We start from the raw sequence: 27357 nt of genomic DNA on the forward strand, positions 1-27357 counted from the left end.
GGTACCTTACTGTTGTAATAAAGTCATATAGTATCTATTCATCCCACTGGGGCAAAATCTCACTGGCGCAACATTCTCACCAAATACTAAAGCATTCCACAATGCAAGACTCACAAATTCAACACAAGTTTACTTTTCTGAGTCTCGCTGGTCTGTTCTGATCCGCTGAGGGATTACTGATGCTTATCCTCCACATGAACAGTCGTCCTAATCCCGTGTGCCTGTCCTGCTCCCAAACCCGGCATCCACTTAAATTAATGCAAGTGATACAGGAGCGTCTCAGTGACTGAGGCAGGTGAGTCTTGAGGCTGAGCTGGGGACAGTGAGTGACCCGGGTTAATCCGACACTCGAGGGACTGTTTAAACTGAACTGTACTCTGCATCTAACCTGTGATGTACCTTCTCTGAGAGTGTTTGATGGGGCAGTGCAGACGAGGAGAGTTATTCCTTACCCATTTTAAATATAGAGAAGTGAATATCCAAGAGATTGTTTTAAATGTGATGCGGGTTTCTGCCTCTACCATCCTTTAGAGTCATGGAGAGATACAGCACTTATACAGGCCCTTCGGCCCGCCCAGTCTGTGCCGGCCATCAACCACCCATTTTATACTAATCCTTTCAGGCGGTGAGTTCCAGACACCCACAGCCACTGGTTGAAGAAACTATTGATGTGTTCCGTTCCGTTAAATTTGATGTCAATGTTTCCCCAGGATGTTGACGCTGGGTGATTCAGCGATGGGATAATGCTTTGAATGCCAAGGGGAGGTAGTTGGATTCTCTCTTGTTGCAGATGGTCATTGCCTGGCACTTGTGTGACGTGAATGTTACTTGCCACTGGTCGGCCCAAACCTGAATGTTGTCCGGGTCTTGGTGCATGTGGCTATGGATTGCTTTATTATCTTATGCAAAATACCGTGGATGCTGGAAATCTGGAAAGCATCGAGCTGAATCAGTAACTCTGTTTTTCTCTCCACAGATGCTGTTCAACCTGCTCAGTATTTCCAGTATTCTCTCCTGTGATCTCAGCTGAAGATGGTTGAGCCTCGGACACTACCCTGAGGAAATCCTGCAGTGATGTCCTGGGACTGAGGTGATTGACCTCCAACTACCACAACCATCTTCCTTTGTGCTCGATATGAGTCCAACCAGCGGATTCCCACTGACTTCAGTTTTACTCGGGCTCCTCGATGTCACACTCAGTCAAACGCTGCCTTGATGTTAAGGTCAGTCTCTCTTCCCAGTAGCAGACAGGAGTGAATCGTTCCCTTTGACCCGTTGTACACTGAACAAGCTGTGTTTCTTCACAGCCCGATACAGGACTGTACACAGCCGATTAATATAGCCCATCAAACACTCCCAGAGCAGGTTGAGCACAGCTTAGGAATAGAGTACAGTTCCTTCAACATTCTCTCTCTGTCTTCCTCTCTCTGTCTCTCCCTCCTGCTATCTCTGACACGAGGAGAGAGACAGAGGGAGAGAGGGTTAGTTATGAAGGCAGAGAGAGGGCTGTAGAGAGGGACAAAGTTGGAGAGAGAGAGATTGTTGAGGTGGATGAAAACGATTATGTAAGATATATTAATTTGATGTAATCCTTCACTGCTGTGTACACAAACAGAAAGAGATAGATATGGAGAGAAAAACACATCGGCAGAGGCGGAAATGTCGATAACGTTGGGGCACAGGCAGATACGTTTGATGATCCAGAAGGAACAGCCTCCATTTTAAACATCCAGCAAGCTATTCCACTGTGGGAGCCATCACACCCTCATGATATTTGTTGTGCAAATTTCTTGCTGGCATATTGGTTAATTTTGGAAGCTGTGATTGATAGATTCTTGTTAACCAAAGGTATTAAGAGATAAGGGGCAAAGGCAGGATCTATGGAGTAAGTTACATCACAGATCAGCCAAGATCACATTGGATGCTGGAACAGGATTGTGGGGTTGAATTGCATCCTCCTCTTCCAGTATCCCCTGTGAAGTATCCTTATATCTCTTTTAGTCACCCTGTCAGTCCATGTCTCTCTGTTTCTCTCTTTCTGTCTCTCTCTCTCTGTCTCTATCAGACAGTGTAGAGTGAGATTCACTCTGTATCCACCCCATGATGTTCCTGCCCTCGGAGTGTGTGATGGGACAGCGCAGAGGGAAATTTACTCTGTGTCAAACCCAACATTGTGCTTGGCTTGGAAATGTTTAATGTGACAGTGTAGCTGGAGATTTACTGTGTATCCCTGGAATTTAGAAGGTTATGGGGTGATTTGATGAAGGTTTAAAAAATAATAAGGAAAACTGATAGGGTGGACTGAGAGTAAATATTCCCACTGGCTGCGGAGTCAGGAACTTGGGATAGTCTGAAAATATAAAGAGTGGCCACTTTGACTTCATCCCATCGTGTCGTATGTACATTCTCACATATAGCAGGTCTAGCAGCACATATATAACAGGATAGCAGGTATAACTGTAGTCATAGTATTCAGCTGAAAATTGATCACTTACATTGTTATTTCAGTCCATATTTACAGTACACACGGTACCTTACTGTTGTTCTTTTGGGCCTCCTTATCTCGAGAGACAATGGATACGCGCCTGGAGGTGGTCAGTGGTTTGTGAAGCAGCGCCTGGAGTGGCTATAAAGGCCAATTCTGGAGTGACAGGCTCTTCCACAGGTGCTGCAGAGAAATTTGTTTGTTGGGGCTGTTGCACAGTTGGCTCTCCCCTTGCGCCTCTGTCTTTTTTCCTGCCAACTACTAAGTCTCTTCGACTCGCCACAATTTAGCCCTGTCTTTATGGCTGCCCGCCAGCTCTGGCGAATGCTGGCAACTGACTCCCACGACTTGTGATCAATGTCACACGATTTCATGTCGCGTTTGCAGACGTCTTTATAACGGAGACATGGACGGCCGGTGGGTCTGATACCAGTGGCGAGCTCGCTGTACAATGTGTCTTTGGGGATCCTGCCATCTTCCATGCGGCTCACATGGCCAAGCCATCTCAAGCGCCGCTGACTCAGTAGTGTGTATAAGCTGGGGGTGTTGGCCGCTTCAAGGACTTCTGTGTTGGAGATATAGTCCTGCCACCTGATGCCAAGTATTCTCCGAAGGCAGCGAAGATGGAATGAATTGAGACGTCGCTCTTGGCTGGCATACGTTGTCCAGGCCTCGCTGCCGTAGAGCAAGGTACTGAGGACACAGGCCTGATACACTCGGACTTTTGTGTTCCGTGTCAGTGCGCCATTTTCCCACACTCTCTTGGCCAGTCTGGACATAGCAGTGGAAGCCTTACCCATGCGCTTGTTGATTTCTGCATCTAGAGACAGGTTACTGGTGATAGTTGAGCCTAGGTAGGTGAACTGTTGAACCACTTCCAGAGCGTGGTCGCCAATATTGATGGATGGAGCATTTCTGACATCCTGCCCCATGATGTTCGTTTTCTTGAGGCTGATGGTTAGGCCAAATTCATTGCAGGCAGACGCAAACCTGTCGATGAGACTCTGCAGGCATTCTTCAGTGTGAGATGTTAAAGCAGCATCGTCAGCAAAGAGGAGTTCTCTGATGAGGACTTTCCGTACTTTGGACTTCGCTCTTAGACGGGCAAGGTTGAACAACCTGCCCCCTGATCTTGTGTGGAGGAAAATTCCTTCTTCAGAGGATTTGAACGCATGTGAAAGCAGCAGGGAGAAGAAAATCCCAAAAAGTGTGGGTGCGAGAACACAGCCCTGTTTCACACCACTCAGGATAGGAAAGGGCTCTGATGAGGAGCCACCATGTTGAATTGTGCCTTTCATATTGTCATGGAATGAGGTGATGATACTTAGTAGCTTTGGTGGACATCCGATCTTTTCTAGTAGTCTGAAGAGACCACATCTGCTGACGAGGTCAAAGGCTTTGGTGAGATCAATGAAAGCAATGTAGAGGGGCATCTGTTGTTCACGGCATTTCTCCTGGATTACTGTTGTAATCAAGTCATATAGTATCTATTCATCCCACTGGGGCAAAATGTCACTGGCTCAACATTCTCACCAAATACTAAAGCATTCCACAATGCAAGACTCACAAATTCAACACAAGTTTCCTTTTCTGAGTCTCGCTGGTCTGTTCTGATTCTCTGAGGGATTACTGATGCTTATCCTCCACATGAGCAGTCGTCCTAATCCCGTGTGCCTGTCCTGCTCCCAAACCCGGCATTCGCTTACATTAAGGCAAGTGATACAGGAGCGTCTCAGTGACTGAGGCAGGTGAGTCTTGAGGCTGAGCTGGGGACAGTGAGTGACCCGGGTTAATCCGACACTCCAGGGAATGTTTAAACTGAACTGTACTCTGTATCTAACCCGTGCTGTACCTTATCTGAGATTGTTCGATGGGGCAGTGCAGACAAGGAGACTCTGATAGGGTAGAAAGAGAATAACTAGTCCCACTGGCTGCGGAGTCAGGAACTTGTGGGCCGAGTCTAAAAATATAAACCTAGTCTAAAAACCTTTCAGGAGTGAAATGAAGAAACACTTCAACACACCAGGTGTGGTATCAGTTTGGAACTCTCTTCCTCAATCAGCAATTGATGCTGAGACACTTGTTAATTTTTTAATCTGAGTTTGATAGATTTTTGTTAACCAAAGGTATTAAGGGGCAAAGATAGGTACATGGAGTTAGATCACACATCAGCCATGAGCTCATTGAATGACAGAATAGGGTTGAGGGGCCAAATGGCCTCCTCCTCTTCCTCTGTCCTACGACAAATATCCTGCGATCACTCTCTGTGTCTTGGTCTCTGTCTCCCTCTTTGTTTCTCTTTCTGTCTGTCTGTATATCTCTCCCCTCTCATCTGTGGAAATCCACACACATCAGTCAGCCATTTTAGGTTCATTTTCAGTGGCCATTTGATGTTACCACAACACTGGGACATTTATCGCTGTCAATCCCAAACCATCTCTCTTTGTAGTCTATTTGTGTTCTCCTCACAGCTTATTGTCCCAACTAACCTAGTATCTCTCTCCTTTGCTCCATCTCACTCACGCACTCTCCCCCTTCTCTCTCCCCCCCATTTCTCTCACCCCCCATTTCTCTCCCCCACCCCCTGCAATCTCTCTTTAAGTGTCCTGTTATCACATCCTTTATTATAGATTCGAGCATTTTCCCTATGACTGATGTTAGACGAACAGGCCTTAAGTTCCCCATTTTCTCTCTCCTTCCTTTTGTAAACAGTGGGTTTACATTTGCTGCCTTCGAATCTGCCTCTCTCACTCTGCCACTCTCACACTGCCTCTTTCCCTCGCTATCTGTCTTTCCCCCCTCTCTCTATCGCTCTATCTCTTCCTCTCTCTCTCTACCTCTGTCCATGTCTCAATTTGTGCCTCCCTCACACTATCTCTCCCTCTCTCTCTGTCTCTCTCTCGCTCTCTGTCTGCCTCTCTATGTCTGCCTCTCTGTGTCTCCTTCTCTCTCTGTGCCTCTCTCACTCTCTATCTGTCTCTCCCCCAGCTCTCTCTCTCTGTCTCTCCCTCTCTCTCTTTCTCAACCTCTGTCCATGTCTCAATTTGTGCCTCCCTCACACCATCGCTCCCTCTCTCTCTGTCTCTCTCTATCTCTCTCTCTGCCTCTCTCTCTCTCTGCCTCTCTCTCTCTCTCTGCCTCTCCCTCTCTATCTCTCCCTCTCTCTCTCTCGCTGCCTCTGTTCACGTCTCAGTTTGTGTCTCCCCCACACCATCTCTCCCTCCCTCTCTCCCTCCCTCTCTCTCTCCCTCTCTCTCTCTTTCTCCCTCTCTCCCTCCCTCTCTGTCTCTGTCTCAGAGTTACAGCTCAGATGATTAACCTCTTTATCCATGTGTTATGAACACGGGACTTTGTCTCTCTCCCATTTTCTAGGATGTTGCCAGAACTGGAGAATTGTAGCTATGAGGATAGGCAGGGGTTGTTGTCCTTGGAACAGAGAAGGCTGAGGGGAGATCTGATTGAAATGTACAAAATTTTGAGGATCCTGGATAGAGTGGAGGTGAAGGGCAGAGAACCATCGCAGAAAGGTCAGTGACAAGAGGGCATAGATTTAAAGTGATTGGTAGAAAAATTAGAGGGGAGTTGAGGAAAATCATTTTCACCCTGAGGGTCGCGATGGTCTGGAACTCACTGCCTGAAAGGGTAGTTGAGGCAGAGACCCTCAACTCATTCAGAAGGAGTCTGGATAGGCACCTCAAGTGCGGTATGCTGCAATGCTCCAACCAAATGCTGGAAGGTGGGATGACAATAGGTTGATCGTTTTTCGGCTGGCACAGAGAGGATGGGCCAAGTGGCCGCTTTCTGTGCCTTAAAATTTCTATGTTGCCTTCGCCAACTCTATTTTTCCCTCTGTTACTCACTGAATCCCAGTCTCTCCCTCTCTGTTACTCTCTGAATTCCAGTCTTTCCCTCTCTGTTACACTCTGAATTCCAGTCTCTCCCTCTCTGTTACCCTCTGAATCCAAGTCTCTCCCTCTCCGTTACCCTCTGAATACCAGTCTCTCCCCCTCTGTTACTCTCTGAATCCAAGTCTCTCCCTCTATGTTTCCCTCTGAATCCCAGACTCTCCCTCTCTGTTCCCCTGTGAATCCCAGTCTCTCCCTCTCTGTTACCCTGTGAATCCCAGTCTCCCTCTCTGTTACCCTGTGAATACCAGACTCTCCCACTCTGCTACCGTCTGAATCCCAGTCTCTCCCTCTCTGTTACCCTGTGAATCCCAGACTCTCCCTCTCTCTTACCCTCTGAGTCCCAGTCTCTCCCTCTCGGTTACCCTCTGAATCCCAGTCTCTCCCTCTCTGTTACCCTCTGAATCCCAGACTCTCCCTCTCTGTTACCCTCTGAATCCCAGTCTCTCCCTCTCTGTTACTCTCTGAATCCAAGACTCTCCCTCTCCGTTATCCTTTGAATCCCAGTCTCTCCCTCTCTCTTACCCTCTGAGTCCCCGACTCTCCCTCTCTGTTACCTGACCAGAGCTTTATAAATGTTCAGCACACCCTCTCGGCTTTTGTACTCACTATATACAGTGTAAATTGTGGTATTCCCCAGGGGTTTTGATTAGGACCACTGATCTTATTGATATATGAATGACTTAGACTTGGGTATACAGGGCATAACTTCAACATTGTGCCATTTGCAATGTAATAAACAGTGAACGGAATAGGAATAGACTTCAGGAGGATAGAGGCAGTCTGGTGAAATGGTCAGACACAAAGCAGGTTAACTTCAATGCTGAGAATTGTAAAATGATGCATTTAGGAAGGAAGGCTGAGGAGAAGCGATATAAACTAAATGGTACAATGTTAAAATGGGTGCAGGGACAGAGAGATCTGGGATTTCATTTGTGTCACTTTTTACATCTAAAAGATTCAATTTGGGGCTTGCTATCTCTAAGTTGAATTTAGCTTCATCCTGAAAAGTGTTCGCAAATGTGTTGGGAAATGTGTCAAAAGCTGTTTCCATTCAGACATTCCTGCATTGTGGAAGTGTGAGCTATCTTTGCAGAGACAGGAAATAGAGTTGTTTGAATGGACCTGCAGGTTTTAGTTGATGCAATAAGGTGAGAATTTGAATTGTGTCCCTTCCAGATACACAGAATTGAAGGTATTTACAGAACACCACATGAAGTAGTTTACCAATGTCTGACAAACTTCAAAGACTTCAAACACATGGAAGAAGAGGCGAAGGGAGCAAAAAACAAAACCTCAGTCAGTCAGACAACAGCAGTAGGAAAATGAATCTCTTTTTATGGGTTTTAATTTGAAGGCCTGAGCTGATGATTGAAAAAGTAGGAGTTCAAATCCCACGCAGGGCTGTTGTGAATTTGAATTCTATTTTTTGTTTAAAAAAACATAAATCTGGAGTTAAAAAGCCTCTAGGTTGGAATGATTCACTCCTGTCTCCTAGTGCAAAGCCCGTGTGTGTCTCAGTTTGCTGTATTTATTAACGATTTAAGATGATGTGGTAGAATGCAACATACCCAAGTTTACCAATGACACAAAAATAGGCAGCATTGTAAGCAGTGTAGCTGGAAGCAGAACAATGCAAAGAGATATTAATATCTTAAATAAATGGGCAAAACTGTGGTAGTTAGATTTCCATGTCAGTAAAAAAGACTAGAACAGAGTACTTTATAAATGGTGTAAAGCTAGAAACACTGGAGGTTCAAAGAGACTTTGGGGGGTCCATGTCCATTTGAGTGCAGTGTAGATTTACCAGAATGATAACTGGACTCCAAGGGTTAAATTACGAGGTGATATTACACAAACTAGGGATTTATTGCCTGGAATTTAGGAGGATCAAGGTGATTTGTTCAAAGATGTAGAGATATTAAGGGGAACTGATGGGGTAGTTTGGGAGAAACTATTTCAGCAGCTTGGGAACATAGCAACAGGAATCGGCCATTCAGCCCATCGAGCCTGTTCCGCCATTCAATACGATCATGGCTGATCATCCACTTCAATGCCTTTTTCCCAGACTGAGCTTCCACAGCCCACTGGAGTAGAGAATTCCAAAGATTCACAACCCTCTGAGCAAAGACATTTCTCCCCATCTCTGACCTAAGTGGCTTCCCCCTTATTTTGAAATTGTGTCCCCTGGTTCTAGACTCCCGAACCAAAGGAGACATCTTACCTGCATCTAACCTGTCTATCCCTTTAAGTATTTAGTATATTTCAATAAGATCACCTCTCATTCTTCTAAACTCCAATGAGTATAGGCCCAACCTGTTCAACCATTCCTCATAAGACAACCCCTTCATCCCAGGAATCAGCCGAGTGAACATTCTCTGAACTGGTTCCAATGCATCCAGGCCTGACCATTTATCCACTTTCAAAGTTGCCAAACACCTTAATATTTCCCTCTCACTCTGTTTATCCCATCCAATATTTCACACTCCTCCTCTTTAACTACAATATCTGCATCGTTCCCCCTCTTTTATAAAGAGGGAGACAAAGTATTCATTAAGAACCATGCCCACATCTCCCACCTCCACACACATTCCCTTTTTGGTCCATAAAACTCTATCCTTATTTATCCTCTTGCTCTTCATGTATTTATAAAACATCTTTGTGATTTCTTTGTTTTAATGGTAATATTATTTTCCAGCCATTTCTTTGCTCTCCTAATTTGCTTTTTCATTTCACCCTTGACCTTTCTAAACTCCTCTCAGCTTTCTGTGGTATTGAGCTCTCGGTATCCGACATAAGCTTCCCTCTTGTGCCTTATCGTACCCGGTTTGATCCTTGACATCCAAGGGGCTCTAGATTTGGGAGTCCCACCCTGTTTGTCTTTGTGTGAACATATTTGATATCAACCCTCAGTAACTCTCACTGCTCTGACACTGATTGACCTTCAAGTAGCTGTTTCCAGTCCACTTTGCTAAAATCCCCCATCCCTGGATCCACCATCCCCTCTGCTCCCTCCAAAGGACTCTTACATTCTTCCTAAAGTGTGGTCACCAGAATTGGATGCAGTGTTCTGGTCGTGGCCTATCCAGAGGTTTATAAACATTCAGCATAACCTTCATGCTTTTGTACTCAAAATCTCTATTTATGAAGCCCAAGATCCCATATGCTTTGCTGACTACTTTCTCAATATGTCCTGCCACCTTCAAAGATGTATGTACATGTATCCCCAGGCCTCTCTGTCCCTGCACACTCCCTAGAACTGTGCCATTAAGTCTATATTCCCTCTCCCTATCCCTTCTGCCCAGCTCACATTTCCCTGTATTAAATTCCTTCTGCCACTTGTCTGCCCATCCCACTCACCTATCTATGTCCTGTTGTAGTCGATTGGTGTCACCCTCACTGTTTGCATCTCCTCCAAGTTCGTTAACGGCAAATATTAAAATTTTACAAGAAGCACTGACTTTTGGGGAACACTGCTGTCTACCATCTTCCAGTCTGAAAAACAACCATTTACCACAACTGGCTGTTTTCTGTCCTTTCACCAATTTTTGATCCAAGCTGACACTGGCACTCCTATCCCATGAGCCTCAGTTTTGTTACCCAGAATTTTATGTGCTACTTTGTCAAACGCTTTCTTCAAATCCATATAAAATCCATTGCATTCCCTTCATCAACCTTCTCTGTTACTTCATCAAATTCTTGCTGGCTTTCCCTGAATAACTCAAACCTCTCCAAGTGCCTGTTGATTTTTTTCTCTTTCAATGATTTCTCCAATTGTCCTTTTGAAAGCTACTATTGAATCTGTCTCCACCACTATCAGACATTGCATTTCAAATCTGAAGCACTTGTGTGGAAAAAAATCCTTTTCCTCATGTCACCAATGTTTGTTTTTGCCGATCACCTTCAATCTGTGCTCTCTGGTTATCAATCCTTCAGCCATTGGAAACACTTTCTCTTTATTTCCTCCATCTAAAGCTTTCATGATTTTATACACCTCGATCAAATCTCCTTTTCATCTTCTCTGCTCTAAGGAGAACAAGCCCAGTTTCTCCAGTCTATCAGTGTAACTGTAATAATCTCAGCCAGGAACCGTTCTAGTAAATCTCTTCTGTACATTCACCAAAGCCTCCATGTCTTTCCTAAAGTGTGGTTCCAGAATTGGACACAATACTGCAGCTGAGGACAAAGTATTATTTTATAAATGTTTAGCATCACTTCCTGACTTTTACACTCTATACCTGTTTATAAAGCTCAGGATCCCATCGGCTTTATTAACCCATCAACAAAGGGGGAAAGTGTACCAGAACAATTGTTCAGTTCCCTTAGACATGAATCCGTGAGTCGTTCCAAAGCTGGCGGGAGGGTTTAGAGAGAACCCCAAACTGGTCATCTTTTGAAGCAGAAAACCATCAATGCATTGGCAGGGATATTAATAAAGCCCTTCGGAAGACAGGAGGAGGCCATTCGTCCCCTCGAGACTGTCCTGCCCATTCATTCAGGTCATGGCTGATTTGCTCCTTATCCACATCGAGCTGTCTCGGCTCGGTAAACATTAATACCCTTTCCGAACAAATCTCTACCGACAATCAGGAATTAATGTCACTGCCTGTTAATACTGGGGAATTCCTTCCCTAAACTTCTCCGTCTCTCTATCTCTCATTCCTGATTAAAGACGTTCCTTAAAACTAACCTCTTTGACCAAGCTTCTTGTCATCAGCCTTAATCTCAGCTTCTGTGGGTTTGGTGTCAGATTTTGTTTTATAATGCACCCTGTGCAGTGTCTTTGGGATTTTTTATTCCTCACCTTCTCCTTCACTCCGTCACTCTCCCTCTCTCTTTCTCCCCCTCACCTCTAAGACAAGTATATCCTTCCTTCAGTACTGAGACCAGGGCTGTACACAATACTCCAGGTGTGGGCTCACAGAGATACCATCACACACCTAACTTGTGTCTTGCAGGTGATGGAAAGGCTTTGGGGAGTCAGGGGGTGAGTCACTTGTAGCCCAGTATTGATGTGATTTCGTCAGCTCAGTTCCTGGTCAATGTTTCCCCAGGATGTTGACGTTGGGGGATTCAGCGATGGGATAATGCTTTGAATGCCAAGGGGAAGTGGTAGGATTCTCTCTTGTTGCAGATGGTCATTGCCTGGCACTTGTGTGACGTGAATGTTACTTGTCACTGGTCGGCCCAAACCTGAATGTTGTCCGGGTCTTGGTGCATGTGGCTCTGGATTGCTTCATTATCTGAGGCAAAATACTGTGGATGCTGGAAATCTGGAAAGCATCGAGCTGAATCACTACCACTGTTTCTCTCTCCACAGATGCTGCTTGACCTGCTCAGTATATCCAGCATTTTCTGCTGGGATCTCAGCTGAAGATGGTTGGGCTGAGGACACTACCCTGATAAACTCCTGCGGTGAAGGCCTGGGACTGAGATGATTGACCACAACCACAGCCATCTTCCTTTGTGCTCGGTATGATTCCAACCAGTGGAGAGTTTTCCCCCGATTCCCACTGACTTCAGTTTTACTCGGGCTCCTCGATGTCACACTCGGTCAAACACTGCCTTGATGTTAATGTCAGTCTCTCTTCCCAGCAGCAGACAGGAGTGAATCGTTCCCTTTGACCCGTTGTACACTGAAAATGCTCTGCTTCTTCACAGCCTGATACAGGACTGTACACGGCCAATTAATGTAGCCCATCAAACACTCCCAGAGCAGCTTCAGCACAGCTTAGGAACAGAGTACAGTTCCTTCAACATTCTCTCTCTGTCTCTCCCTCCTGCTATCTCTGACACTAGGAGAGAGACAGAGGGAGAGAGGATTAGATATGAAGGCAGAGAGAGGGCTGTAGAGAGGGACAACATTGGGGAGAGCGAGATTGTTGAGGTGGATGAAGAGGATAATGTAAGATATATTAATTTGATTTAATCCTTCACTGCTGTCAAGACAAATATATAAGAGATAGGTATGGAGAGAAAAAAGATCGGGCAGGGAGAAATGTAGATGAAGTTGGGGCCCAAGCAGATACGTTTGATGATCTAGAAGGAACAGCCTCCATTTGAAACATCCAGCAAGCTATTCCACTGTGGGAGCCATCACACCCTCATGATATTGGTTGTGGAAATTTCATGCTGGCTTATTGGTTAATTTTTAAATCTGTGATTGATAGATTCTTGTTAACCAAAGGTATTAAGAGATAAGGGGCAAAGGTAGGATATATGGTGTATGTTACATCACAGATCAGCCCTGATCTCATTTGATTCCGGAACAGGGCTGTGTGGTTGAATTGCATCCTCCTCTTCCAATATCCCCTGTGAAGTATCCTTCTTTCTCTTTTAGTCACCCTGTCAGTCCATGTCTCTCTGTTTCTCTTTTTCTGTCTCTCTCTCTGTCTCTATCGGACAGTGCAGAGTGAGATTCACTCTGTATCCACCCCATGATGTTCCTGCCCTGGGAGTGTGTGATGGGATAGCGTAGAGGGATATTTACTCTGTGTCAAACCCAACATTGTGCTTGGCTTGGGAATATTTAATGGGACAGTGTAGCTGGAGATTTACTCTGTATCCCTGGAACTTTGAAGGCTCAGGTGTGATTTGATGATTGTTTTCAAGATAACAAGGGAAACTGATAGGGCAGACAGAGAGTAACAATTCCCACTGGCTGCAGAGTCTAGAACATGGGGGCATAGTCTAAAAATATAAACTTAGTCTCAAAACCTTTCAGGAGTGAAATGAAGAAACACTTCAACACACCAGGTGTGGTATCAGTTTGGAACTCTCTTCCACAATCAGCAATTGATGCTGAGACACTTGTTAATTTTTAAATCTGAGTTTGATAGATTTTTGTTACCCAAAGGTATTAAGGGGCAAAGATAGGTACATGGAGTTAGATCACACATCAGCCATGAGCTCATTGAATGACAGAACAGGGTTGAGGGGCTAAATGGCCTCCTCCTCTTCCTCTTTCCGACGACAAATATCCTGCGATCACTCTCTGTGTCTTGGTCTCTGTCTCCCTCTTTGTCTCTCTTTCTGTCTGTCTGTATGTCTCTCTCTCTCTTTCCTCTCATCTGTGGAAATCTACACACATCAGTCAGCCATTTTAGGTGCATTTTCAGTGGCCATTTTATGTTACCACAACACGAGGACATTTATCGCTGTCTATCCCAAACCATCTCTCTTTGTAGTCTATTTGTGTTCTCCTCACAGCTTATTGTCCCACCTAACCTAGTATCTCTCTCCTTTGCTCCATCTCACTCACACACTCTCCCCCCTCTCTCTCCCCCCCATTTCTCTCTTCCCCATTTCTCTCTTTCCCCCCCCAACCCCCCGCAATCTCTCTTTAAGTGTCCTGTTATCACATCCTTTATTACAGCTTCGACCATTTTCCCTATGACTGATGTCAGACAAACAGGTCTTTCGTTCCCCATTTTCTCCCTCCGTCCTTTTGTAAATAGTGGGGTTACATTTGCTACCTTCTGATCTGCCTCTCTCACTCTGCCTCTCTCACACTGCCTCTGTCCCTCGCTATCTGTCTTTCCCCCCTCTCTCTCTCTCTATCTCTCCCTCTCTGTCTTTTTCTCTGTCTCGCTCTATCTCTCCCGCTCTCTCTCTACCTCTGTCCACGTCTCAATTTGTGCCCCCTCTCACACCATCGCTCCCTCTCTCTCTGTCTCTCTCTATCTTTCTGTCTGCCTCTCTCTCTCTCTCTGCCTCTCTCTCTCTCTGCCTCTCTCTCTCTCTCTCTCTCTCTGCCTCTCTCTCTCTCTCTCTCTGCCTCTCTCTCTCTCTCTCTGCCTCTCTCTTTCTTCTCTGCCTCTCTCTCTCTCTCTCTCTGCCTCTCTCCCTCTCTCTGCCTCTCTCTCTCTCTCTGTCTCTCCCTCTCTCTCTTTCGCTGCCTCTGTCCACGTCTCAGTTTGTGTCGCCCCCACACCATCTCTCCCTCCCTCTCTCCCTCCCTCTCTCTCCCTCCCTTTCTCCCTCCCTCCCTCTCTCTGTCTCTGTCTCAGAGTTACAGCTCAGATGATTAACCTTTTTATCCATGTGTTATGAACACGGGACTTTGTCTCTCCCCCATTTTTAGGATGTTGCCAGGACTGGAGAATTGTAGCTATGAGGATAGGCAGGGGTTGTTGTCCTTGGAACAGAGAAGGCTGAGGGGAGATCTGATTGAAATGTACAAAATGTTGAGGGTCCTGGATAGAGTGGAGGTGAAGGGCAGAGAACCATAGCAGAAAGTTCAGTGACGAGGGGGCATAGGTTTAAAGTGATTGGGAGAAAAATTAGAGGGGAGTTGAGGAAAATCTTTTTCACCCAGAGGGTCACGATGGTCTGGAACTCACTGCCTGAAAGGGTCGTTGAGGCAGAGACCCTCAACTCATTCAGAAGGAGTCTGGATAGGCACCTCAAGTGCGGTAAGCTGCAGGGCTCCAACCAAATGCTGGAAGGTGGGATTAGAATAGGTTGATCGTTTTTCGACTGGCACAGAGAGGATGGGCCAATTCCCTCTTTCTGTGTCTTACAATTTCTATGTTGCCCTCGCCAACTCTATTTTTCCCTCTGTTACCCTCTGAATCCCAGTCTCTCCCTCTCTGTTTCCCTCTGAATCCCAGACTCTCCCTCTTTTTTACACTCTGAATCCCAGTCTCTCCCTCTCTGTTTCCCTCTGAATCCCAGACTCTCCCTCTCTTTTACACTCTGAATCCCAGACTCTCCCTCTCTGTTACCCTGTGAATCCAAGTCTTTCCCTTTCTGTTACACTCTGAATCCCAGTCTCCCCCTCTGTTACTCTCTGAATCCCAGTCTCTCCCTCTCTGTTACCCTGTGAATCCAAGTCTTTCCCTCTCTGTATCCCAGTCTCCCCCTCTGTTACTCTCTGAATCCCAGTCTTTCCCTCTCTGTTACACTCTGAATCCCAGTCTCTCCCTCTCTGTTACCCTCTGAATCCCAGACTCTCCCTCTCTGTTACCTGACCAGAGCTTTATAAATGTTCAGCACACGCTCTCTGCTTTTGTACTCACTGTATGCAGTGTAAATTGTGGGAGAGTGGTATTCCCCAGGGGTTTTGATTAGGACCACTGATCGTTTTGATATATTAATGACTTAGACTTGGGTATACAGGGCATAACTTCATCATTGTGCCATTTAGTTTAGTTTAGAGATACAGCACTTAAACAGGCCCTTCGGCCCACCAAGTCTGTGCCGAGCATCAACCATCCATTTATACTAATCCTACACTAATTCCACATTACTACCACATCCCCACCTGTCCCTATATTTCCCTACCACCTACCTATACTAGGGGCAATTTACAAAGGCCAATTAACCTGTCAACCAGCAAGTCTTTGGCATGTGGGAGGAAACCGGAGCACCCGTAGGAAACCCACAGTGACACAGGGAGAACTTGCAAACTCCACACAGGCAGTACCCAGAATTGAACCCGGGTAGCTGGAGGTCTGAGGCTGCGGTGCTAACCACTGCACCACTGTGCCACCCAATGTAATTTGCAATGTAATAAACAGTGAAGGGAATAGGAGTAGACTTCAGGAGGATAGAGGCAGTCTGGTGAAATGGTCAGACACATAGCAGGTTAACTTCAATGCTGAGAAATGTAAAATGATGCATTTAGGAAGGAAGGCTGAGGAGAAGCGATATAAACTAAATGGTACAATGTTAAAATGGGTGCAGGGACAGAGAGATCTGGGATTTCATTTGTGTCACTTTTTACATCTAAAAGATTCAATTTGGGGCTTGCAATCACGAAGTTGAATTTAGCTTCATCCTGAAAAGTGTTAGCAAACGTGTTGGGAAATGTGTCAAAAGCTGTTTCCATTCAGACATTCCTGCATTGTGGAAGAGTGAGCTATCTTTGCAGAGACAGGAAATAGAGTTGTTTGAATGGACCTGCAGGTTTTAGTTGATGCAATAAGGTGAGAATTTGAATTGTGTCCCTTCCAGATACACAGAATTGAAGGTATTTACAGAACACCACATGAAGTAGTTTACCAATGTCTGACAAACTTCAAAGACTTCAGACACATGGAAGAAGAGGAGAAGGGAACAATATACAAAACCTGAGACAGTCAGACAACAACAGTAGGAAAATGAATCTCTTTTTATGGGTTTTAATTTGAAGGCCTGAGCTGATGATTGAAAAAGCAGGAGTTCAAATCCCACACAGGGCTGTTGTGAATTTGAATTCTATTTTTTCTTTCAAAAAACATAAATCTGGAGTTAAAAAGCCTCGAGGTTGGAATGATTCACTCCTGTCTACCAGTGCAAAGCCTGTGTGTGTCTCAGTTTGCTGTATTTATTAACAATTTAAGATGATGAGGTACAATGCAACATACCCAAGTTTACCAGTGACACAACAATAGGCAGCATTGTAAGCAGTGTAGCTGGAAGCATCAAATTACAAAGAGATATTAATATCTTAAATAAATGGGCAAAACTGTGGCAGTTAGATTTCAATGTCAGCAAAAAAAGACTAGAACAGAGGACTTTATAAATGGTGAAAAGAGACTTTGGGGGGTCCATGTCCATTTGAATGCAGTGTAGATTTACTAGAATGATAACTGGACTCCAAGGGTTAAATTATGAGGTGATATTACACAAACTAGGGTTTTATTGCCTGGAATTTAGGAGGATCAAGGTGATTTGTTCAAAGGTGTTGAGATATTAAGGGGAACTGATGGGGTAGTTTGGGAGAAACTATTTCAGCAGCTTGGGAACATAGGAACAGGAGTAGGCCATTCAGCCCATCGAGCCTGCTCCGCCATTCAATACGATCATGGCTGATCATCCACTTCAATGCCTTTTTCCCAGACTGAGCTTCCACAGCCCACTGGAGTAGAGAATTCCAAAGATTCACAACACTCTGAGTAAAAATCCGCCACTCCAGGCTAAAGGTGGTAGTAGTTTCGAACATGTCTTCTGCACGCACACATTGATGCAAATTCAATTGTCATTTTTAAATCGAAGGTTGATCTCATCAAATGCCTTTTGAAAATTGAAATATTCTTCTTTCGCTCTCTGTCCCTGAGTCACTCTGTTTCTGTGTGTGTGTGTGTGTGTTTCTGTGTGTTTCTGTGTGTGTTTCTGTGTGTGTTTCTGTGTGTGTGTGTTTCTGTGTGTGTGTGTTTCTGTGTTTGTGTGTGTGTGTTTCTGTGTGTGTGTGTGTGTGTGTTTCTGTGTGTGTGTTTCTGTGTGTGTGTCTGTGTGTGTGTGTTTCTGTGTGTGTGTGTGTGTGTTTCTGTGTGTGTGTTTCTGTGTGTGTATTTCTGTGTGTGTGTGTTTCTGTGTGTGTGTGTGTTTCTGTGTGTGTGTTTCTGTGTGTGTGTGTTTCTGTGTGTGTGTGTGTTTCTGTCTGTGTGTGTTTCTGTCTGTGTGTGTGTCTATGTCTGTTTCTCTCTCCTCTCTCAGACCCTTTGTAAAGCTCCACATACATCAGTTTGCCATTTGAATTCAGCTGCTTTTGGTTTCACCGCATCTGCAGAGGTTACACTTCCTTATGCAGGCTGGTAAAAAACATGTATTCCGCAGTTGGCTCCAATGTTCCCGTGAAAATTTAGATGTTGTGCGTGCCCAGTTTTTTAACGTGAGCTGTCCCTTGAAATCTTTGAAGAATCTTTGAAGACGTGAGCTATTTATTGTGGAACCAGATCTGCGTGGGACCTTTGAGGCTGCTGCACGCAGATTTACAGGAACATTGACCAACACTCTCCATCCCAATCTCTTCCTCTTTCTCTCTGGTACTCTCTCCCCATTGCAATCCTTCCCTCTCTCTCTTATTCTCCATATCTATCCCTGTTCTTTCTCACTGTTACTCTCTCCATCTGGATGGAGGAGGAGAAAGAGAGGCATATACAGAGGCAGCTTTCCTCTGTATCAAACCCCACAGTGTACCTGCCCCCTAGTTCTAGACTTCCCCACAAGGGGAACATCCTCCCAGCATCCGCCCTGTAAAGTCCCCTCAGAATCTTGTATGTTTCAATAAGATCACCTCTCATTCTTCTGAACTCCAATGAGTATAGGCCCAACCTGTTCCACCATTCCTCAAAGATAACCCCTTCATCCCAGGAATCAGCCGAGTGAACCTTCTCTGAACTGATTCCAATGCATCCAGGCCTGACCATTTATCCACTTTCAAAGCTGCCAAACACCTTCATATTTCCCCTCTCACTCTGTTTATCCCATCCAATATTTCACACTCCTCCTCTTTAACTACAATCTCTGTATCGTTCCCACTCTTTTATAAAGACGGACACAGAGAATTCATTAAGAACCATGCCCACATCTCCCACCTCCACAGGTAGGAAGAAGGAGGAGAGGCAATCTAAACTAAAGGATATAGTTATAAAGGGGCTAACATTCTCTGCCTCTTCCTTTGATCTAATATAATCCTTGATTTCTATCATTAACAATGGTTGGAACAATTAACTGAGGTTCTGTCAAAGCTTACTCACATTCTTTATCTGTGTCTCTCTGTCCCAGAGAGATGGTGAAGAAACTATTGATGTGTTTCGTTCAGTTAAGCTTGATGTCAATGTTTCCTCAGGATGTTGACGCTGGGGGATTCAGCGATGGGATAATGCTTTGAATGCCAAGGGGAGGTGGTTGGATTCTCTCATGTTGCAGATGGTCATTGCCTGGCACTTGTGTGACGTGAATGTTACTTGTCACTGGTCGGCCCAAACCTGAATGTTGTCCGGGTCTTGGTGCATGTGGCTCTGGATTGCTTCATTATCTGGGGCAAAATACTGTGGATGCTGGAAATCTGGAAAGCATCGAGCTGAATCACTAACTCTGTTTCTCTCTCCACAGATGCTGCCTGACCTGCTCAGTATTTCCAGCACTTCCTGCTGGGATTTCATTCTCTGAGGAGGTGCGAATGGAACTGAACACTGTGCAATCAACAGTGAACATCCCTACTTCTGACCTTACGATGGAGGGCAGGTCATTGAGGAAGCAGCTGAAGATGGATGGGCCGAGGACACTAACCTGAGGAACTCCTGCAGTGATGTCCTGAGACTACGATGATTGACTTCCAACAACCACAACCATCTTCCTTTGTGCTCGGTATGAGTCCGACCAGCGGATTCCAACTGACTTCAGTTTTACTCCGGCTCCTCGATGTCACACTCGGTCAAACGCTGCCTTGATGTTAAGGTCAGTCTCTCCTCCCAGTAGCAGACAGGAGTGAATCGTCCCCTTTGACCCGTTGTGCACTGAACAAGCTGTGCCTCTTCACAGCCTGATACAGGACTGTGCACGGCCAATTAATGTAGCCCAACAAACACTCCCAGAGCGGCTTCAGCACAGCTTAGGAATAGAGTATATTTCCTTCAACATTCTCTCTCTGTCTTCCTCTCTCTGTCTCTCCCTCCTGCTATCTCTGACACTAGGAGAGAGACAGAGGGAGAGAGGGTTAGATATGGAGACAGAGAGTGCTGTGGAGAGGGACAAGGTTGGAGAGAGAGAGATTGCGGGGTCGATTGAAAGGGAGAATGTAAGAGAAATTAATTTGATGTAATCCTTCACTACTGTGTGCACAAACATTTAAGAGATAGGTATGGAGACAGAAACATCGGGAGAGATCTCTGTCTCTCTCTCTGTCTCTCCATCTGTCTTTCCCTCCCTGTCACTCCCTCTCTCTGCTTCTATCTCTGTCTCTCTAACTCTCTGTCCCTCCATCATCTTTCCCTCCCTGACACTCCCTCTCTCTCCTTCTATCTGTATCACTGCCTCTCTCTCTCGCTGTCCTCCATCTGTCTTTCCCTCTCTGTCACTCCCTCTCTCTCCTTCTTTCTCTGTCTCTCTCTCTCTATCCCTCCATCTGTCCGACCTCCCTGTCACTCCATCTCTCTCCTTCCAACTATGCCTCTCTCTCTCTCTCTGTCACCATCTGTCTTTCCCTCTCTGTCTCTCCTTTCCTCTCTCTCTGTCTCTCCATCTGTCCTCACCCACCCCTCACTCCCTCTCTCTCCTTCTATCTCTGTCTCTGCCTCTCACTCTGTCTTTCTCTCTGTCCCTCCATCTGTATTTCCCTCTCTGTCACTCACTCTCTCCTTCTGTCCCTGTCTCTCTCTCTCTCTATCCCTCCATCCATCCTTCCCTCCCTGTCAATCCATCTCTCTCCTTCTGTCTCTGTCTCTCACTCTGTCCCTCCATCTGTCTCTCCCTTCCTGACACTCCCTCTCTCTCCTTCTATCTCTGTCTCTGCCACTCTCTCTCTCTCTCTCTCTGTCCCTCCCGCTGTCTCTCCCCACCCCCCAGTCACTCCCTCTCTCTCCTTCTATCTCTCTCTCTGCCTCTCTCTCTGCCTCTCTCTCTGTCTCTCTCTCTGTCCCTCCATCTGTCTTTCCCTTTCTGTCACTCCCTCTCTCTTCTATCTCTGTCTCTCCCTCCTGCTATCACTGACACTAGGAGAGCGACAGAGGGAGGGAGGGTTAGATATGAAGGCATAGAGAGAGCTGTAGAGAGGGACAAACTTGGAGAGAGAGAGATTGTTGAGGTGGATGAAGAGGATAATGTAAGATATATTAATTTGATTTAATCCTTCACTGCTGTGCACACAAACCTATTTGAGATAGGGATGGAGAGAAAGAAAACATCGGGAGGGGGAGAAATGGAGATAAAGTTGGAGCCCAGGCGGACACTTTTGATGATCCAGAAGGAATAGCCTCCATTTTAAACATCCAGCAAGCTATTCCACTGTGGGAGCCATCACACCCTCATGATATTTTTTGTGGAAATTTCATGCTGAATTATTGGTTAATTTTTAAACCTGTGATTGATAGATTCTTGTTAACCAAAGGTTAAAGAGATAAGGGGCAAAGGCAGGATATATGGTGTCAGTTACATCACAGATCAGCCTTGACTCATTGAATGCAGGAACAGAGTTGTGGGGTTAAATTGCATCCTCCTCTTCCAATATCCCCTGTTAAATATCCTTATTTCTCTGTCAGTCACCCTGTTCGTCTATGTCTCTCTGTTTCTCTCTTTCTCTCTCACTCTCTCTCTATTTCAGACAGTGTCCAGTGATATTCACTCTGTATCCACCCCATGATGTTCCTGCCCTCGGAGTGTGTGATGTGACAGAGTAGAGGGAAATTTACTCTGTGTCAAACCCAACATTGTGCTTGGCTTGGGAATGTTTAATGGGACAGTGCAGCTGGAGCTTTACTGTGTATCCCTGGAATTTAGAAGGTTATGGGGTGAATTGATGAAGGTTTATAAAATAATAAGGGAAACTGATAGGGTGGACTGAGAGTAAATATTCCCACTGGCTGCGGAATCAGGAATTTGGGGCATCGTCTGAAAATATAAAGAGTGGCCACTTTGACTTCATCCCATCGTGTCGTATGTACATTCTCACATATAGCAGGTATAGCAGCACATATATAACAGGATAGCAGGTATAACTGTAGTCATAGTATTCAGCTGAAAATTGATCAGTTACATTGTTATTTCAGTCCATATTTACAGTACACACGGTACCTTACTGTTGTAATAAAGTCATATAGTGTCTATTCATCCCACTGGGGCAAAATGTCACTGGCTCAACATTCTCACCAAATACTAAAGCATTCCACAATGCAAGACTCACAAATTCAACACAAGTTTCCTTTTCTGATTCTCGCTGGTCTGTTCTGATTCTCTGAGGGATTACTGATGCTTATCCTCCACATGAGCAGTCGTCCTAATCCCGTGTGCCTGTCCTGCTCCCAAACCCGGCATCCACTTACATTAAGGCAAGTGATACAGGAGAGTCTCCGTGACTGAGGCAGGTGAGTCTTGAGGCTGAGCCGGGCACAGTGAGTGACCCGGGTTAATCCGACACTCGAGGGAATGTTTAAACGGAGCTTTACTCTGTATCTAACCTGTGCTGTTCCTTCTCTGAGAGTGTTTGATGGGGCAGTGCAGACGAGGAGAGTTATTCCTTACCCATTTTAAATATAGAGAAGTGAATATCCAAGAGATTGTTTTAAATGTGATGAGGGTTTCTGCCTCTACCATCCTTTAGAGTCTTAGATAGATACAGCACTTACACAGGCCCTTCGGCCCGCCCAGTCTGTGCCAGCCATCAACCACCCATTTTATACTAATCCTTTCAGGCAGTGAGTTCCAGACACCCACAGACACTCTCTGTCACTGCCTCTCTCTCCTTCCATCACTGTCTCTCTCTCTGTCTCTCCATCTGTCTTTCCCTCTCTGTCTCTCCCACTCTCTCCTTCTCTCTCTGTCTCTCTCTCTGTCCCTCCATCTGCCTTTCCCTCTCTGTCTCTCCCACTCTCTCCATCTCTCTCTGTCTCTCTCTCCGTCCCTCCATCTCTGTCTTTCCCTCTCTGTCTCTCCCACTCTCTGCCTCTCTCTCTGTCTCTCTCTCTGTCCCTCCATCTGTTTTTCCCTCTCTGTGTCTCCCGCTCTCTCCTATCTTTCTCTCTTTCTCTGTCCCTCCATCTGTCTTTCCGTCCCTGTCAATCCCTCTCTCTCCTAACATCTCTCCCTCTCTCTCTCTCTCTCTCTCTCTGTCCCTCCATCTGTCTATCCCTCCCTGTCACTCCCTGTCTCTCCTTCTACCTCTGTCTCTCTCTCTCTCTGTGCCTCCATCTGTCTTTCCCCCTCTGTCTCTACCTCTCTCTCCTTCTATCTCTGTCTCTCCCTCTCTGTCCCTCCATCTGTCTTTCCCTCCCTATCACTCCCTGTCTCTCCTTCTCAATCTGACGCTCTCTCTCTCTGTCTCTCCATCTGTCCTTCCCTCCCTGTCACACCGTCTCTCTCCTTCTCTCTCTGTCTCTCTCTCTCTGTCCCTCCATCTGTCTTTCCCTCCCTCTCTCTCCTTCTATCTCTGTCTCTCCCTCTCTGTCCCTCCATCTGCCTTTCCCTCCCTATCACACCCTGTCTCTCCTTCTCAATCTGACGCTCTCTCTCTCTGTCTCTCCATCTGTCCTTCCCTCCCTGTCACACCGTCTCTCTCCTTCTCTCTCTGTCTCTCTCTCTCTGTCTCTCCATCTGTCCTTCCCTCCCTGTCACACCGTCTCTCTCCTTCTCTCTCTGTCTCTCTCTCTCTGTCCCTCCATCTGTCTTTCCCTCCCAGGCACTCCCTCTCTCTCCTTCTATCTCTGTCGCTCTCTCTCTGTCTCTCCATCTGTCTTTCCCTCCCTGTCACTCCCTCTCTCCCCTTCTATCTCTGCCTCTCTGTCTCTCTCTCTCTTTGTCTCTCTCTCTGTCCCTCCATCTGTCTTTCCCTGTCTGTTTGTCCCTCTCTCTCCTTCCATCTCTGCCTATCTCTCTCTCTCTGTCTCTCTCTCTCTCTGTCTCTCCATCTATCTTCCCCACCCCCTGTCACTCCCTCTCTCTCCTTCTATCTCCATCTCTGCCTCTCACTCTGTCTCTCTCTCTGTCCCACCATCTGTCTTTCCCTGCCCTGTCACTCCCTCTCTTTCCTTCTATCTCTGTCTCCTTCTCTCTCTCGCTCCATCTGTCCTAACCTCCCTATTACTCCATCTGTCTCCTTCTCTCTCTGTCTCTCACTGTGTCCCTCCATCTGTCTTTCCCTTCCTGACACTCCCTCTCACTACTTCTATCTCTGTCTCTGGCACTCTCTCTGTCTCTCTCTCTTGTCCCTCCATCTGTCTTTCCCTCTCTGTCTCTCCATCTCTCTCCTTCTCTCTCTCCTTCTCTCTCTCTCTCTGCCTCTCTGTCTGTCTCTCTCTCTGTCTCACAATCTGTCTTTCCCTCACTGTCTCTCCGTCTCTCTCCTTCTCTCTCTGTCTCTGTCTCTGCCTCTCCCTCTGTCCCTCCATCTGTCTTTCCCTTCCTGACACTCCCTCTCTCTCCTTCTATCTCTGTCTCTGCCTCTCTCGCTGTCTCTCTCTCTCTGTCCCTCCATTTGTCCTTCCCTCCCTGTCAATCCATCTCTCTCCTTCTATCTCTGTCTCTCTGTCTCTGTCTCTCCATCTGTCTTTCCCTCCCAGTCACTCCCTCTCTCTCCTTCCATCTCTGCCTCTCTCTCTCTGTCTCTCCATCTGTCTTTCCCTCCCTGACACTCCCTTCCTCTCCTTCCATCTCTGCCTCTCTCTCTCTGTCTCTCCATCTGTCTTTCCCTCTCTGCCTCTCCCTCTCTCTCCTTCTATCTCTGTCTCTCTCTATGTCTCTCCATCTGCCTTTCCCTCTCTGTCTCTCCCTCTCTCTCCTTCTATCTCCGTCTCTCTCTCTCTCTGTCTTTCCATCTGTCTTTCCCTCCCTTTCCCTCCCTCTCTCTCCTCCATCTCTGTCTCTCTCTCTGTTCCTCCATCTGTCTTTCCCTCTCTGTCTCTCCCTCTCTCTCCTTCTTTCTCTGTCTCTCCTTCTCTCTGTCTTTCCATCTGTCTTTCCCTCCTTGTCACTCCTTCTCTCTCCTTCCATCTCTGCCTCTCTCTCTCTCTCTGTCTCTCCAACTGCCTTTGCCTCTGTTTCTCAGCCACTCTCTCCTTCTCTCTCCGTCTCTGCCTCTCTCTCTGTCACACCCTCTCTCTCCATCTATCTCTGTCTCTCTCTCTATCCCTCTATCTCTCCATCTCTCTTCCCCTTTCTGACACTCCCTCTCTGTCCTTCTATCTCTGTCTCTTTCTCTATCCCTCCAAATCTCCATCTGTCCTTCCCTCCCTGTCACTCCATCTGTCTCCTTCTCTCTCTGTCTCTCTCTCTGTCCCTCCATCTGTCTTTTCCTCCCGGTCACTCCATCTCTCTCCTTCTCTCTCTGTCTCTGTCTCTGTCCCTCCAACTGCCTTTCCCTGTCTGTCACTCCCTCTCTGTCCTTCTCTCTCTGTTTCTCTCTCTGTCTCTCTGTCACACCCTCTCTCTCCATCCATCTCTGTCTCTCTCTCTATCCCTCTATCTCTCCATCTCTCTTTCCCTTTCTGACACTCCCTCTCTGTCCTTCTGTCTCTGTCTCTTTCTCTATCCCTCCAAATCTCCATCTGTCCTTCCCTCCCTGTCTTTTCCTATACTGCCTGGACAACCCCCCACACACATTGCATTTGCTTCTACATTCCAAGCCTCACCCGTACCTGATTTCTTGTCATTAAAAGACTCCATTTTATTCTCCATATCCTGCCTTCTTGTAATTCCTGTCTTTTGTTCATTTCCTGTCCATATCTTGTCTTAGGAATGCAGCACATCGGACATTCCAGACCCATTTCTGTTGAGTGTTTACTTGTACAAGTGAATTGAACATTTAATATTTTAAACTAAGTTAACGCTTGTGTTCCCAGACAGATCAAGCTCGCAAATTCAACAGTGTCCACTATGACTTCATCCCATCGTGTCTCATGTACATTCTCACAGGATAGCAGGTATAACTGACCAGTGGTGTACTGCAGGGATCGGTGCTGGGACCCTTGCTGTTTTTAGTGTACATTAATGATTTCGATGTGAATATAGGAGGTATGATCAGTAAGTTTGCAGCTGAGACGAAAATTGGTTGTGTCGTAAATAGTGAGGAGCAATGCCTTAGATTACAGGACGATATAGATTGGCTGGTAAGACAGGCGGAGCAGTGGCAAATGGAATTTAATCCTGAGAAGTGTGAGGTGATGCACTTTGGGAAGACTAACAAGGCAAGGGAATATATAATGGATGGTAGGACCATAGGAAGTACAGATTGTCAGAGGGACCTTGGTGCACTTGTCCACAGATCACTGAAGGCAGCAGCACAGGTAGATAAGGTGGTTAAGAAGGCATATGGGATACTTGCCTTTATTAGCCGACGATAAGAGCAGGGAGGTTATGATAGAGCTGTGTAAAACACTAGTTCAGCCACATCTGGAGTATTGTGTACAGTTCTGGGTGCCACATTATAGGAAGGGTGTGATTGCATTGGAGAGGGTGCGAAGGAGATTCACCAGGATGTTGACTGGGCTGAAGCATTTCAGTTATGAAGAGAGGCTGGAAAGGCTGGGGTTGCTATCCTCAGAGCAGAGAAGGCTGAGGGGAGACATGATTGAGGTGCACAAAATTATGAGGGGCATTGATAGGTTAGATAGGAAGAAACTTTTTCCCTCAGCAGAGGGGACAATTACCAGGGGGCATAGATTTAAGGGTAAGGGACAGGAGGTTTAGAGGGGATTTGAGGACAATTTCATTCACTCTGCGGGTGGTTGGTATCTGGAAAGCTCTGCCTGAAGGGGAGGTAGAGGCAGGAACCCTCACAACATTTAAGACGTATTTAGATGATCGCTTGAAATGCCATGGCATACAAAGCTACGGGCCAAGTGCTGGAAAATTGGACTAGAATAGGTAGGTGCGTGATGGTGGGCAGGAACACGATGGGCCTAAGGGCCTGTTTCTGTGCTGTATGACTCTAAGACTCGATAACCGTCGTCATAGAATTCAGCTGAAAATTGATCAGTTACATTGTTATTTCAGTCCATATTTACAGTACACACGGTACCGTACTGTTGTAATAAAGTCATATAGTGTCTATTCATCCCACTGGGGCAAAATGTCACTGGCTCAAAATTCTCACCAAATACTAAAGCATTCCACAATGCAAGACTCTCAAATTCAACACAAGTTTCCTTTTCTGAGTCTCACTGGTCTGTTCTGATTCTCTGAGGGATTACTGATGCTTATCCTCCACATGAGCAGTCGTCCTAATCCCGTGTGCCTGTCCAGCTCCCAAACCCGGCATCCACTTACATTAAGGCAAGTGATACAGGAGCGTCTCCGTGACTGAGGCAGGTGAGTCTTGAGGCTGAGCCGGGGACAGTGAGTGACCCAGGTTAATCCGACACTCCAGGGACAGTTTAAACGGAGCTTTACTCTGTATCTAACCCGTGCTGTACCTTCTCTGAGAGTGTTCGATGAGGCAGTGCAGACGAGGAGAATTATTCCTTACCCACTTTAAATATGGAGAAGTTATTCCTTCAAGTACATTTCCAAGAGATTGTTTTAAATGTGATGAGGGTTTCAGACTCCACCATT

Source organism: Heterodontus francisci, chromosome 28 (assembly GCF_036365525.1).
Source record: "Heterodontus francisci isolate sHetFra1 chromosome 28, sHetFra1.hap1, whole genome shotgun sequence".
Classification (NCBI taxonomy): Eukaryota; Metazoa; Chordata; class Chondrichthyes; order Heterodontiformes; family Heterodontidae; genus Heterodontus; species Heterodontus francisci.